At 44.7% G+C, this 15978-nt stretch overlaps 1 protein-coding gene across 1 annotated transcript in view; it reads left to right on the forward strand.

Annotated features, from left to right (window-relative positions):
• The window catches only part of LOC120932422 (GTP-binding protein SAR1b-like), a 570126-nt gene that overhangs the window by 295757 nt on the left and 258391 nt on the right, over positions 1–15978 (forward strand). The window lies entirely within an intron of this gene.

The raw sequence follows: 15978 nt of genomic DNA on the forward strand, positions 1-15978 counted from the left end.
ATCAAAATAGTATAAAGATTAAGTTGATTTATTCGGTACAATAGAATGGTGTTTACATACAAAATTATATAAATATAATAAAATATAATGGTTGATAATACTAGCGACCATAAATACATAAAAAATCTCAATTTGATATTTGTACAATTCCCATAAAATTAGAAAAGCACTATGGACATGCATGGTTGGTAGGAACATTCAATCGGAACAGCTGCAATGGATATAGATCAATATCCAACCTTCCCAGCCTGTATCGATAGGACCGGACAGGGACCCCAGAAAGTGGAATCCCAAACTGGGATCCACAAAACTGGGACATGTATGGTGATACAATATTGCATATTATTATAAGTGCAACCACGGCTTGTGGCTAGCTCGACGCGACACCATTCTATTGTACCGAATAAATCAACTTAATCTTTATACTATTTTGATATTGGGTTTTCCCTCAAGACTGTGTGCTCCATATAAAGTCCCACCTGTCTATGTGTAAATTCTCTCTTATCCCCTCCCCTCCCCCCCTGTTTTTCCCCCTTTCCCCTCGTCTCCACAACCTTGCCAATATATAGGGACGGGGGCACTATGCCATGACCTGACATGGCCCCATATAAAATCCCACCTTGTTTTCATTTTTCCAATATATTAGGGATGGGAGCACGCAGTCTTGCTATTATTTTTTCATTATATATCACCAGTACATGTATTGGAACAATGGTCTAATTGTATCTACTGTGTAAAGGAACCTCTGCAATGCTTATTTTATAACTTTTCTATTTATACCCCCGCCCTGTTGGTTTGGCCCGGAGATATATTTTTTGCCCATTGGAATGTATAACCTATCCGATCTTACAGACTTTTAATGGCCACTGTTATATGCTGGTTTTTGTTTGGATTATGTGTGACCATTCCTCATGTCTCTCCGGGTTTTTGTCAGTCCCGGGAACTGCGATGTGTACCATTGGCCACCCCTCCTCCTCTCCTTTGTTTGGGATGGGCGGTTGCCAAGTGCTGCACATCGACGTCACGCCTACGCTTCCACGTGTGTTGCGCTCTGTCCGGAGCGCCGCCGTGTTGGTGTGTTTTGCTATCTGCGTGCCTGCACGGGGCTTGTTTTGGCGCCGGCCGTCTGGTGTCTCTGGCGCCCAGCGGAGGCGCCTCCCTGCCCTCTAGCACGCTGCGTGACATTGGGGGTGTGTGCTGGTGGTCGTGCCCCCCCTTTTTAAGCCCGTCAGTTTTGGGTTTCTCCTTTGGCTCCCAGTTCCTTATTACCATTCTATCCTCTAGGATCAACATCTATGCTCCCATTTAAGGTATTCAAATTTTATTTTTTCTTACAAATTACTACCCTTGGGGTTGTTTTACTTTAGTCTATTGCAGACTCCAATCCCCCGTATTTGTTATGCCATTATACTCCATTTTTATATTATTTTATATATTTGCCTTTATTGTTACTTTTTCAGAGGTCAAGAATAGATGTTCCCATGCTCTATCTGGTTTCACTCACGAGGCCATTGGGATTTTGCCTTTACATTATGGTTAACCATGCCCTCCTGGGGAGCCTTATGGTGGGACACGTACCTGACACACGCTCCCTCAGTTCCCGTGGGAGACTTTACCGGTTTAACCTCTGGGCGTTATGGGCCACGGTATATCTCATTACACAGCATGCCTGTCTGTAAGTTTTACCATGGGAATTGGTTCATTCCACATTATGTGCAACTATATTCTCTGCTACAGGTCAAGTAAACATTAATCTAACTTGTTTATAATTTCATATCTTTTTAGATACGCATCACGTGCCTGCTCCTGATAAGTGGTACTATCAAACCACGAAACGCGTCGAGCTAGCCACAAGCCGTGGTTGCACTTATAATAATATGCAATATTGTATCACCATACATGTCCCAGTTTTGTGGATCCCAGTTTGGGATTCCACTTTCTGGGGTCCCTGTCCGGTCCTATCGATACAGGCTGGGAAGGTTGGATATTGATCTATATCCATTGCAGCTGTTCCGATTGAATGTTCCTACCAACCATGCATGTCCATAGTGCTTTTCTAATTTTATGGGAATTGTACAAATATCAAATTGAGATTTTTTATGTATTTATGGTCGCTAGTATTATCAACCATTATATTTTATTATATTTATATAATTTTGTATGTAAACACCATTCTATTGTACCGAATAAATCAACTTAATCTTTATACTGAAGGAAAAAAAAAACTGGGACAGCCGCACTCCAAAAAAACTCTTCCTTTAATTAAAAATCACAAAATACATGCCACAGCAAAAAACAGCACAACAAAAGAAAAGCTGACGTTTCGCACTATGCCTTAGTGCTTCTTCATGAGCTATGAAGAAGCACTAAGGCATAGTGCGAAACGTCAGCTTTTCTTTTGTTGTGCTGTTTTTTGCTGTGGCATGTATTTTGTGATTTTTAATTAACCTCTTGACCACCGCCCCATGTCAAAAAGACGTCCTCCTTTTTAAAGTTGAATATCTCGATAACGGCAGCAGCTGCTGCCACAACCGAGATATTCATCTTTGCAGGGGGCGGTGGTGTACACGATAACGGCGGTCTCCGCGGCGGATTCGCCGCGAGATCGCCGTTATCGGTGGCGGGAGAGGGGCCCCCCCCCCTCCCGCCGCTCTCCGCCGCTTACCGGAGCCGTCGGTAGCGGCGGAGGGGATCCGATGTGTCCGGCAGCTGAGCGGGGACGGGACTGAAGGAGAAATCTCCTTCACCCGTCCTCATAGCTCTGCTGGGCGGAAGTGACGTCAAAACGTCAGTCCCGCCCAGCCTCTTAAAGAAACATTTTTTTTTTTTGTCATTTGAAAAAATGACTTTTTTTTTTTATTTTTTTTTTTGCATTTAAGTCTAATTATGAGATCTGAGGTCTTTTTGACCCCAGATCTCATATTTAAGAGGACCTGTCATGCTTTTTTCTATTACAAGGGATGTTTACATTCCTTGTAATAGGAATAAAAGTGATCAATTTTTTTTATTTTATTTTTTTCAGTGTAAAAAATTATAAAACTAAATAAAAATAAATAAGAAAACCAAAAAAAAATTTTTTAAAGCGCCCCGTCCCGACGAGCTCGCGCGCAGAAGTAAACGCATACGCGAGTAGCGCCCGCATATGAAAACGGTATTCAAACCACACAAGTGAGGTATCGCCGCGATCGTTAGAGCGAGAGCAATAATTCTAGCCCTAGACCTACTCTGCAACTCAAAAAATGCAACCTGTAGAATTTTTTAAACGTCGCCTATCGAGATTTTTAAGGGTAAAAGTTTGACGCCATGCCACGAGCGGGCGCAATTTTTAAGCGTGACATGTTGGGTATCATTTTACTCGGCGTAACATTATCTTTCACAATATATAAAAAAATTGGGCAAAATGTATTGTTGTCTTATTTTTTAATTCAAAAAAGTGATTTTTATCCAAAAAAAGTGCGCTTGTAAGACCGCTGCGCAAATACGGTGTGACAAAAAGTATTGCAATGACTGCCATTTTATTCCCTAGGATGTCTGCTAAAAAAAAATATATAATGTTTGGGGGTTCTGATAAATTTTCTAGCAAAAAAATTGTGATTTTCACATGAAGGAGAGAAGTGCCAGAATTTACCTGGTGGGCAAGTGGTTAAAGGAGGAGTTTTTTTGGAGTGCGGCTGTCCCAGTTTTTTTCCTTCATCCTAACCTGCATTTTGATTGCACTGCCTGCACCCTTGGCTCGGACCACAGGAATCAGATTACCTGGTTCTCTTTGAGCGGTTACCCACTCTCTCATTTAATCTTTATACTATTTTGATATTGGGTTTTCCCTCAAGACTGTGTGCTCCATATAAAGTCCCACCTGTCTATGTGTAAATTCTCTCTTATCCCCTCCCCTCCCCCCCTGTTTTTCCCCCTTTCTCCTCCCCTTGTCTCCACAACCTTGCCAATATATAGGGACGGGGGCACTATGCCATGACCTGACATGGCCCCATATAAAATCCCACCTTGTTTTCATTTTTCCTTCTGTTAGAATGGTGTTGCAGTCAGCCAGCTTTCTGTGATGAAGAGGCAGTCTAGATCGTGTTGAAGGATGAAATCATAGATTTCTTGTCGGTGTTTTACTGCCGATCTTGTGTTGACCAAAGCGCATATTATGCGATTGGGCTGGGGTACCTGCGCGCAGTTTTTGACTGTTGATCGTTGATTAATTCTCAACAGTCGCTCATTCCTTAGAGCTTTTTTGGTGACAACTGGGAGCATAGAGGCAAATGGTTTTAGTTCCCGGATGGTTTCTGCAGAGTATTTTAGGTAACCCATGGTCGCAGAAAAAAACGCAGGGAAGTAATGTTGCTTGGGGGGGGGGGTCTTATATGGTGATGGGCGGAAGACTGTCCAAGTGAGCCGTCACTCGTTGAGTCTTCTCTCCCCGATTGGTCCAGAGCAAGGCGAAAAACACCAGGCGTGCTGTGCCAATCTGCAGCGATCGGGGGAAAAAAATTCCTTCCTGACCCCTTAACGGGCGATCGGTGCAACCCTGGATCAATTGCCTAGGGGGGTGTGGGAGTCCTGTTTTTTTTGTGCTGTGTCTGCAGCAGCTGAGAGCTGGGAGGACCCTGCCTGGCTGCACTATCCCTGGGGAGAGCCGACTCGTTTGAGAGCGTCCTGCTCTCACTATCCCTGGGGTGAGCAGACTAAGGTGAGAGCGTCTGCTGCACCGCTGAATCTATATATCAAGAGTTCCAACTTTATTAGCTGTAAGCTTGTTCTGGATCAGTGATTGAAAAAAATAATGAAGACTCCTGTCTTACCTCTTGTTTTAAACTCCTGGTTTTTAACTCAGGCACTTTTGGTCAAAGAATGCACTTCTGGTCAGAGAGTCCACATGTGAAGCCACCATCAACTGGGAGCCAGCTCCTATGGGAGCTTGTACAGCCACTTTATACTCACCTGTGAAGACCTGTGAACAAACACACACCTGTGAACAATTAAACCCTCCCCTTAATTAGCAGAAAGGAAAAAGAAAAAAAGCTGTTTAAAAAGTGTCAGAGAAAAAGAGGGGGGGGAAATCTGCAAGCAGAAGCAGTTGATAGCAAACTCCTGGTTTTTAACTCAGGCACTTTTGGTCAAAGAATGCACTTCTGGTCAGAGAGTCCACATGTGAAGCCACCATCAACTGGGAGCCAGCTCCTATGGGAGCTTGTACAGCCACTTTATACTCACCTGTGAAGACCTGTGAACAAACACACACCTGTGAACAATTAAACCCTCCCCTTAATTAGCAGAAAGTGTGACGGTATCGGTATGATATCCCCGTCAACGTTCCCTTCTTCCCATAACGAAAATCACCCCAATATTCCACGAGGAGGGATATCCCTGGAATCGCCCAGAAAGCCACACATGCCAAGCTTACTGCTAGAACAAGACAGAGTTTAATGGTTTTTCTTCTCAGCTTTTTATACAGTCCAAGACATTGAAGCAACAATGAAATCTCCACCCCCCCCAATCACACACTAAGGCTAATTACTAAAACATTCTAGACAGGTCGGCACCGACCGACAATTATCATGTCTAATCACTGCACATTCCTTAAACAACAAACCACCTTCACACACTGAGTTTCCTAAGCAGACGTTTCGTCTGTATCCAGTTTGACACCTATTAACACCTCTGAGAATCACTAGGTTGTAGACAGGGTTATCACACAATTAAAGGCCTTTCAAAAGCTAGCCTTATTTAACATATGAACAGTCTTTACAGAGAGAGATGAATCACACATGAAACCCCTGTTACCTGTAACCCACAGCATTAAGTTAGCAGGGAGAGCATTAGACTGAAGCATATAGGCAAATGCATCACAATGGTCCCTCTTTTTCTCCCTGCTACGGCAAACCCGGTTGGACCTTCCCTGGTCCAGTAGGGTTGACGGGTTCAGAGCTTTTAGTCCGAGGTTAACTCCGTTTGGCGTAACTGACCTCCCTTGGCAACTGCTTCAGACTCAGGTATGTCACCGGGTCGTCAGATCACACGCCGGTCAGTCCCCGCCGGTCAGTCCCCAAGTCTTTGTGTGATCTGCAGAGTCACCAGAAGTCAGTGTGAAGACGGCGAATGGGTCTGTGCGCCGCCGTCTAGGTGTCCCGCTATGGGAGGGGGCAGGTTATGGCTCTGAAGTGACAGTCACAGGAGATTCATAAAAAGAAAAAGTTATATTTGTTGAAATGCTGTAGCACCGGTGCTCAGAGTTCGGGGGGGGGGGGATATCAGGGCCCCATAGGGTCAGCCACCCTCTGCTCCCTCCGCAGCCGCCAGTTCTCCTCTTTGAGCTTCTCCAGCTCCATCTCCAGTTCATGGAGCCTGGGGGGGTCAGCCTGCTGTGACCTCAGGTGGTTGTTCTCCTCCTCCATGCGGCTTATGCACTCCTCCAGCTCCATGTACTCACGGATCAGCTCCTGCTTGCTCATGTCCTGCAGGCTCTCCACGTGGTCCTTCATCATCAGGAACTGGGTGGTGGTGTAAGGGGCCACCGGTGGGCCCTTGGCGAACATCTCGGCCCGCATCTGGGACGCCCGCTGCGACTCCCTCTCCTCCAGTCGCTTCTTATCCTCCCAGGTCAGCTTGTTATACGGCTTCCAGGACCTCTTCTTCTTGGGGGGTAGCCGGCGGTGCCTCTTTCTGCCCAGCTCCCTCCAGGGCCCCTCCGGCTCATGGCTGTCGCCCATGACCAGCTGACAATGGTGTTCCCTGTTGTCCGTAATAACAGATTGTACCATGAGGGCTTCGTAAGGGGTGCCCAATGGTTCTTCCCGACCCAGCTCCTGGAGATCCCAAGCCGAGTCTACACAATGGGCTGCTGCTGGAGGGCGGTACCCAGGTTGAGACCAATTTGACCTGGTGTTGTCACTCATGGGGCAATTCTGCTTGAAGTGACCGAGCTGTTTGCACCGGAAGCAGCGTTGTTCGTTGTCCTCCTGGCGTGGATAGCAAGGGCTAGATGTCATCGGTCTGTTAGGCGGTTGGTATCTAGCGGCTGGTGGGTGTGAGGGCGCCGTTGGTTGTGGAGGTTGTACCCGTGGTGTGACCTGGTTTGTCTTGCGAGTATCCGCATATTCATCCGCCAACTTCGCGGCCTCTGGTAGAGTCATGGGCCTGCGATCTCTCACCCAATCCTTGACGTCCGTCTGGATGTGATTGTAAAATTGCTCCAGGAGCATTAGTTGCAAAATGTCCTCTGCGGTGGTGGCCTGGCTGCTGTTAACCCAGTTAGAGGCCGACAGGGACAACTGGCATGCCCATTCCGCGTAAGAGTCTTTCGTGGTTTTGCGTGAGTCCCTGACCTTCTGTCGGTGGGACTCTGGGGTTACTGCATAATGAGCCAAGAGCGCTTCTTTAACCCGGGCGTAGCTATGGATATCCTGATCTGGCACGGTCCGGAAAGCATCAGAAGCTTTGCCTGACAGTTTGCCTGACAATATTGCAACCCACTCTCTTCTAGCTATTCGGTGCAGGTTACATTGTCGCTCAAAATCCGCCAGGTAGTTATCAATCTCACAGTCCTTTTCATCAAAAGCTTTAAAAGCGCTAAACGGAATCTTCCTTGTGTCTGCTGTGCTGTACTCACTGTTCGGAGAAGGTGCGGCTGCTTGTTGGACTGCTGCCAGTTTTAACTGTAGCTCTGCGTCTCTTATTTGTTTAGCCTCCTGTAGTTCTGCGTCTCTTATTTGTTTGTCTCTTATTTCTTTAGCCTCCTGTAGCTCCATCACTTTCAGCACCACATCCGGCGTTGGGTTCGGGCCGAACCACGCTAGCTTCTCTCTCATTAGCTTGTTGGCTGGCGATTCCTCCTCCTGAATCACTGGTGTCTCCATCTCTTGTACCGCTGGCGTTGCTGCAATCCCGTTCTCCTGGTCTATCTCCATTGATTCTGCTATGATGACCCGTTCGGTTTTGTTGCTAGCAATCCTTCCACGAACTTCCAGTAGTTCTTCCAGTGTCTGCTTGGAATCCCGGGTGTAAAGGAGAGTAGAAGTGAAAATCCCACTGCTACCAACCAATTGTGACGGTATCGGTATGATATCCCCGTCAACGTTCCCTTCTTTCCATAACGAAAATCACCCCAATATTCCACGAGGAGGGATATCCCTGGAATCGCCCAGAAAGCCACACATGCCAAGCTTACTGCTAGAACAAGACAGAGTTTAATGGTTTTTCTTCTCAGCTTTTTATACAGTCCAAGACATTGAAGCAACAATGAAATCTCCACCCCCCCCAATCACACACTAAGGCTAATTACTAAAACATTCTAGACAGGTCGGCACCGACCGACAATTATCATGTCTAATCACTGCACATTCCTTAAACAACAAACCACCTTCACACACTGAGTTTCCTAAGCAGACGTTTCGTCTGTATCCAGTTTGACACCTATTAACACCTCTGAGAATCACTAGGTTGTAGACAGGGTTATCGCACAATTAAAGGCCTTTCAAAAGCTAGCCTTATTTAACATATGAACAGTCTTTACAGAGAGAGATGAATCACACATGAAACACCTGTTACCTGTAACCCACAGCATTAAGTTAGCAGGGAGAGCATTAGACTGAAGCATATAGGCAAATGCATCACAGAAAGGAAAAAGAAAAAAAGCTGTTTAAAAAGTGTCAGAGAAAAAGAGGGGGGAAAAAATCTGCAAGCAGAAGCAGTTGATAGCAAACTCCTGGTTTTTAACTCAGGCACTTTTGGTCAAAGAATGCACTTCTGGTCAGAGAGTCCACATGTGAAGCCACCATCAACTGGGAGCCAGCTCCTATGGGAGCTTGTACAGCCACTTTATACTCACCTGTGAAGACTTGTGAACAAACACACACCTGTGAACAATGAAACCCCCCCCCCCTTAATTAGCAGAAAGGAAAAAGAAAAAAAGCTGTTTAAAAAGTGTCAGAGAAAAAGAGGGGGGAAAAAATCTGCAAGCAGAAGCAGTTGATAGCAAACTCCTGTTTTTTTATTTTTTTATTTTAAAAGAAATTTATTAAAGATTATCATTGTACAATTTAGTTTCTCCGGAACAATCTGGAGCAAGAAGAAGTACATACAATTCATTTGAAATAGATAACATAGCATAGGATAAATAGAGGCATTGGTTAACCAAAAATAAATAAACATACAAAATAAAACAAAAAATAAATAAATAGCAATAATACCTTGACTCTCACCCATCATTAAATAAGTTATCCTATCCAACCCTGAGTGAACCATTCTGTAATGGTAGGAAAAATAAAATCATAGCATTGAGCTAATCACTTAACCGATGAGTCTTGTTTCCGACACCCCTGATGGGGACACACTGTGCCGAAAAAAAAAAAAAAAGAAAACGTAAGCCTCAAGTGCTATTGGAGCCACGTACTAGCCACGCATCTCCGGAAAAAACAGAAAGTTCCAGAGCCATGCAGGTGTCCATGAGTGAAGGTATTAGCGGTGGACCCCATAGACTCAGTGAAACCCGGGAAATCCCCACTGATACAGCATACATAGTGCGGATTCTCAAGCAAAACAATGAACATCGTTGCAGAATCCCTTTATCCTATGTAATTCTTCAAAGTAATATTGATTGATAGCAAACCTGAGAGGTGAACCGAGAAATAAAAAGAAGCACTGAAGATAAGAGAATCAGAGGAAAAGAGCAGAATAGGAAAAGGAAGAAAGAAGGATAGAAATGAGGTGATTGCCAGCTGAAAAATCATAAGTTTGTGGGTGTCGTCGTGGTACCCGGAAGTAGGGAAACCCCCACATATTTGGCCCAAGGCTCCCATATAGCCTCAAATAGCTGAGATGTGTTTAGAATGGAACTAACCATTTTCTCCTGAGTCATTACCCAAGAAATCTTCTTTTTGGCTGCCATAATGGAGACTCTCGGTTGTTTCCAAGCCCCTGCCTAAAAGCATAAAGGTTATCAATTTTTGCATGTGTTTAGAGGCTTGAGGGATCCTTGTCCCAAGTAGTGCTACTTGTGGGTTCTTTTTCACTGGAACACCTGTAACTTTTCTGATGAGATTAAAGATCTTATTCCAAAACCCTCTGATTTTAGGACAATCCCACCAAATATGCAGCATGGTGCCCTGGGCTTGACAATCACAAAAACATAGCGGAGAAGCTGTTGGGAACGCCAGCCTACTAGGAACTAGATACCATCTCATCAGTACCTTCAGGTGACTCTATCAAAGATACGTTAAGTAATCCTTTATAAGCTCTCGTTCCTACCTTATGCCAGTCGTCCAGGCTCCAGGTCTCCTGCAGATCTCTCTCCCAAGCCTCCATGTATGAAAATTTGGAAGAAACCTCTGATAGTGATGCATATTATTATTATTCCTCCCTTGCACTCCTCCATTTGGTAGCACCACCGCTCAAATCTAGTAAAGACTGGGGGAGAGGGTTTATCCCTCCAAAATAACTTTACAAAATGAAAAATTTGAGAGTACCGCAATTTCTCAGATTCCGGTAGATCCCAATTTCTTATGCAATGCTCCATAGAGTGCGGGCCAGTGGTTAAAAGGAAATCCCCTATCCTATAGATTCCTTTGTCTAACCACCATTGGAATGCTTTGGCGTCCATTCCTGGCGTAAACTGGGGATTATGGAAAATATGTGTTAAGGGACTAGCCTCCGATATCAGAGAGGGAAGACGTCTCTGATCATCCCACAACTTAAATGATTGGGATAACGCAGGAGACATTATAGCTGGCCTTGATTTTTGTGATAACCAAAATAGACTTTCCAGTGGAAGATTGGGGGCGGCCAAACTCTCGATATCAATCCAATCAGGTTTTTCGCTTTTTGAAAAAAGAGAAGATAGTTGGGCTAACCTAGCCGCTTGATAATATCTGAATAAGTTCGGAAGCCCGAGACCCCCCTGTGTTTTGGGCCCATAAAGGACATTTTGGGCCAGTCTATATCCCTTACCTGCCCAAATGAATTTAAGAATTTTGCCTTGGAATGATTTCAGTTGATCTTTTTTAATAGGTATCGGAAGGGATCTGAATAGGTAGAGCAGCCTGGGTAAAAGAGTCATCTTAATTGAGTTAATTTTACCTAACCATGAAATTTTATGTCGAGCCCATGTCTGAAGGTCTAATTCAAGTTTGCGAAACATAGGGGGAAAGTTTGCCTGGTACAGTTGTTCAATTTTGGGAGTTAGGTTTATTCCTAAGTAACGTATAGATGATTCGGCCCATTTGAAATCAAAATGAGGTTTCAGACGTTCGACTATGGAGGTTCGTGTGGATATATTAAGTGCCTGGGATTTATTCATGTTGACACGTAGCCCCGAAATATTCCCGAAAGACTCGAGTAAGTTACATAAGTTGGGTAGAGACGTAGTCGGGGATGAGATAAAAAGGAGGAGATCATCCGCAAATAATGCGCATTTGTGAACTTGGGGTCCACAAGATACCCCTTTTATATCCGGCTCAGATCGGATAGCGATAGCTAATGTTTCAATTGCTATGGCAAAGACCAAAGGGGACAGGGGGCAGCCCTGTCTCGTACCTCTGGCAATAATAATGGGATCTGAAAAATATCCCTGCAATTTAACCCTTGCCTTGGGCTCAGAATACAAGGACCTCAGAAGCCCTCGAAAATTCTCTCCAAAACCCCAACTCCGCAGCACCTCAAATAGATACTGCCAAGACAAGGAGTCGAAGACATTCTGAAGGTCCAATGACAGGAGGAGCCCCTCCTGAGGAGGACCCCCATCCCATCCCGACTGGAGCAACGATATAATGTCCACTGCTCGCCTCACCTGGTCTGGACCCTGTCTCCCTGGGATGAAGCCGACCTGATCTTTATGAATATAAAGGTGAATAAAAGAATTTAACCTATTAGCAAGAATTTTGGTCATTATTTTCAAATCATTGTTGATTAAAGAAATGGGCCTATAGTTTTCTACGTGTTCGAGATCTTTGTCTGGTTTGGGTATAACTGAAATAAACGCCTCATTCAGGTGAGAATGCAGGGCCTCACCCCCACGCATTGAATTGAAAAATTTAGTGAGATGAGGAACTAAGGTTTCTGCAAAAGTTTTATAATATGGGGCCGAGAGGCCATCCGGTCCGGGAGCAGATCGACCCTGTAGGTTTTTGATCACCCCCATGGTTTCTTCCACAGAAATTGGGGCCTCCATCAAATCAACATGGTTCACATGTAAATTCGGAATAGGTAGATGATCCAAAAAGGACTTAATATCTAATTGTTTGGCTGTACCAGTCTTCTGGTAGAGGGTAGAATAGAAAGTCTGGAATTCTTGTAAAATGCGCTTGGGGTTAAGGGTCGTGGTCCCATCTCGTGTTCTAATTTTAGGGAGTGCAAATGTGCGGAATCTCGGAGAGAGCTGATTGGCTAAAAATGTGTTCATTTTATCCTTGTGTAAATAGAATCTTGCATTGCTCCAGTTTAAGTACTTTTCAGCACTAACTGTGAGTGATAAATTCAAAGCTAATCTAGCAGCGTCAAGCTGTGCGACCTGAACCTTTGTCTGGTCTTTTTTATGCTTACTACATAAGGTCCTAAAATCCTTTTCCAATTTAGCTACCTCCGCCTTTTTTTCCTTTTTTCGTTTAGAGGCTATCTGAATTATTTTACCACGGATGGTAGCTTTGTGAGCCGCCCAAAGCAGCTCAGCCGAGATTCCATCAACATTATTTAATAAAAAGTATTCTTTTAAGGCCTTGTTAATTTCCGAAACTACAGTAAGATCGTTGTGATACATTTGCCTATATGTCTCAGTTTACTGCTCCCTGCTAGCCAGGTTATTGATGTGCTAATGTCCCCTCACTATTTCTAAAGGTTAATTGATCTATTGTGTTGTGTGAAGGAGAGCTGGGTTTAAGTGGCTTGTGTTAATTATTCTGATTGCTTCATTGTGGTAATTATCTCTCTATATGCGGGGTCGAGCGGTCTGGTTGATGTATTCAGTACAGCTAGTGCTCAGCGTCATTGATGTCATTGTCTAAAGAAAATGTGTTTCAGCATCGGCCCCGTCGTGTCTACCTACTCATATGTATGGAAGCCCCAGTGTGAGGGGGGGCGGAGATTTGTCATTGTAACAGTTTTGGAAATGACATATAAGCTGTGTGTGTTATAACATTAAAGTCTGTGTTGTTCAAGCAGTAAGCTGGTCTCATGTGTGGCTTTCTGGGCGATTCCAGGGATATCCCTCCTCGTGGAATATTGGGGTGATTTTCGTTATGGGAAGAAGGGAACGTTGACGGGGATATCATACCGATACCGTCACAATCGTTAAGGAGGAATTCATTTAATTTCCAATGAGATTTGTGGGGATCCAAAATTTGTGTTTGTATAGAGCAAACAACCATGGAGTGATCTGAGAGAGGTGTGTCTTTTATGGTAGCTTTAGTAACTGAGGGGATATGTCTAGTGGAAATGAGTATATGATCAATCCTGGAATACGATTTATGTGGGTTTGAAAAATGGGTATAATCCCTTTTAGTTGGATTAAGTTCCCTCCAAATGTCTACCAGATTTTGTTGATATATTAGTTTTGCTATGTGAGAGCTGGCTCTAACTGGGCGTGTTAGCCGTGTTGCTAAGGGTTTAGATTTATCTAAACTTTGGTCAAAAGCTATATTAGAGTCACCTCCACACACTATTGTCCCCTCTAGGAGAGGTTCCAGAGTGGCAAACATGGCTTGAAAAAATTTCGTCTGACCTCTATTAGGGGCATAGTATGAGATGAAGGAGAACAATTGATCATTCAATTCTCCATTGACCAAGAGAAATCTGCCATCTGGGTCCCTATGTGTCAAAAGAGAATTGAATTTGCAGGTCTTCGCAAAAAGGATCGCCACCCCTCTAGTCTTGTCCTCAGCGTTCGCTAAAAAAGATTGGGGAAATTGAGTATGAATAAAAGAGGGAGAGTACTACCCCTCCTCCCCTCCCCCTCCCAACCCCCCCGCCCTATTTCTCTATTCCGGGTGATGACAATGTACTGACTGGGCCAGTGGGACGGCGGGGGTGTGTGGGGGGTTGGGGTTGGGGGATACTGCTTTATTGACACTCTGATATGGGAATTGGCACTTTGGGGCTCTTTTACTTATTTACTTATTTTTTTTTTTTTTTTTTTTACTCTTTCTCGGTCTGTGTTCTTTTGTTGTGGGAAGGGGGTGCCCGCTGCGGCCTCCTGGGCCCCGCCTTTCACGGTGGTGGGGAGGCTCGGAGGGCATCCCTAAGGTAATTCCATACACGTAAAACACATACCGATGACCAGACAATGTTTTTCTGCGGTAAGCGCGAAATGTATACATCCCACGGAAATCGCCTAAATATTGGCGTGTCAATACGGGACTGCAGCTCTATGATAGTCCTTGCGGGGACGATCATGAGCGGTACTGTGAAATGTTTTTCTTTCTCTTGTTCTTCAGTGAAGTTGACGTTAAGAATGTTGTTGTATATTGTTGCTTTTCCTGTTAAACGGCTTCTGAGTCTCAGGGATCTATGGTTCCCCTCCCTCCCTTGGGTCATAGAGGGGCCAAAATGTACGTTACGGCTCTATTTAAGGATGAGTTCTGGGGGAACGGATGGGGGAAAGGGTCGCGGGAAACCCACTACCTCTAGACGTGGGCGTCCTCGCGGCCTGACCTCTTTACCTTAGTATCCGCTAGAGGGTTTCTTATCTAAATTAAGGTTATCTAGTGGTCTGGGGGAGCTGGACGGCGGGGTAGCTAGGAAACCTCGGGTACAGACACACATCCCCACTTCAAGAGAGGCTGGTACCCCCCTTGTTCTTTCTGGTATAATATTGGGTTTTCCTGTTTTTTGATTGCCTCTTATTCTATAGGTGACTAAGCGGGTCTTAGGTTACCTCCGGTACCGTTCATAGGTACCCCGTAACAGGGGTCTCCTTCTGATTTTGGGTAGGCACTCCGGTTGAAGTCCTTGATTTATTTGGCACGAGATACAGATAGTCTCTCCCACTTTACGTGAGTCCTGCCCACACTCTTCTCTTGACTTTTTTTCCTCCTTTTATACTCCTCTTTACCCCCCCACCCTTTTTATCTACTTATTTATCTATCTTTTTTTCTTTTTTTTTTTTTAACCCTTTCCTGCCTACTGCCTTCTCCGTCCGTCTACGACAAAAAACAATAGGTGTTGATTCACCCTTAAGCACACATGGCTTCCATAATGCAATCTTCAGCTCCTCTGTCGCTTAAGGTTTTCTCGGTTAATGCCAAGGGCCTCAATCTCCCTGAGAAACGTTCGAGTTTCCTTGCAGAAGCACATAGACAAAGGGCTCAAATAGTCTTATTCCAAGAGACGCACTTTAAATCGGATTCCATCCAACGTCTCACCAACAAAAGGTACACTGAGGTTTTCCATGCAACATGTGCTGGCTCTAAGACGAAAGGAGTAGCGATCCTGCTTGCAAAGACACTTTCATTCCGCCTCACTGACAAGATGGTTGACCCAGACGGTAGATACATCTTCCTCAAGGGGCTCTGGAAAGACAAACCAATGACGCTCGCTAATATATATTGCCCTAACTCCAAACAGGTTCCTTTCTTGAAGGAGACGCTTTTGAAACTTACCTCATTTAGATCGGGTCTCTTAATTCTAGGGGGGATTTTAACATGGCTCTAGACCCTCTTCTCGATACCTCTACGGGGACTTCGTCCCTTCCTTTCTCAGCTGTTAGGCAGGCGAAATTAAGCCTGGCCTCATTGGCTTTACATGATACCTGGCGCACTTTGAATCCCAAAGGAAGGGACTACACGTTCTTCTCATCACCACACCAACGCTACTCGAGGTTGGACTATATCTTTCTTTCCCAAAATGACCTCTCGTACCTGCATGATGCAACAATTGAAAACATGGTCTTATCTGACCACCATCCAGTTACACTAACCTTGCGGTTTCCAAGAAGGGAATCACGCACAAAGGTATGGAGACTAGATGCCTCCCTGCTTACGGACGGTGCAG

This window comes from Rana temporaria, chromosome 3, assembly GCF_905171775.1.
Source record: "Rana temporaria chromosome 3, aRanTem1.1, whole genome shotgun sequence".
Classification (NCBI taxonomy): Eukaryota; Metazoa; Chordata; class Amphibia; order Anura; family Ranidae; genus Rana; species Rana temporaria.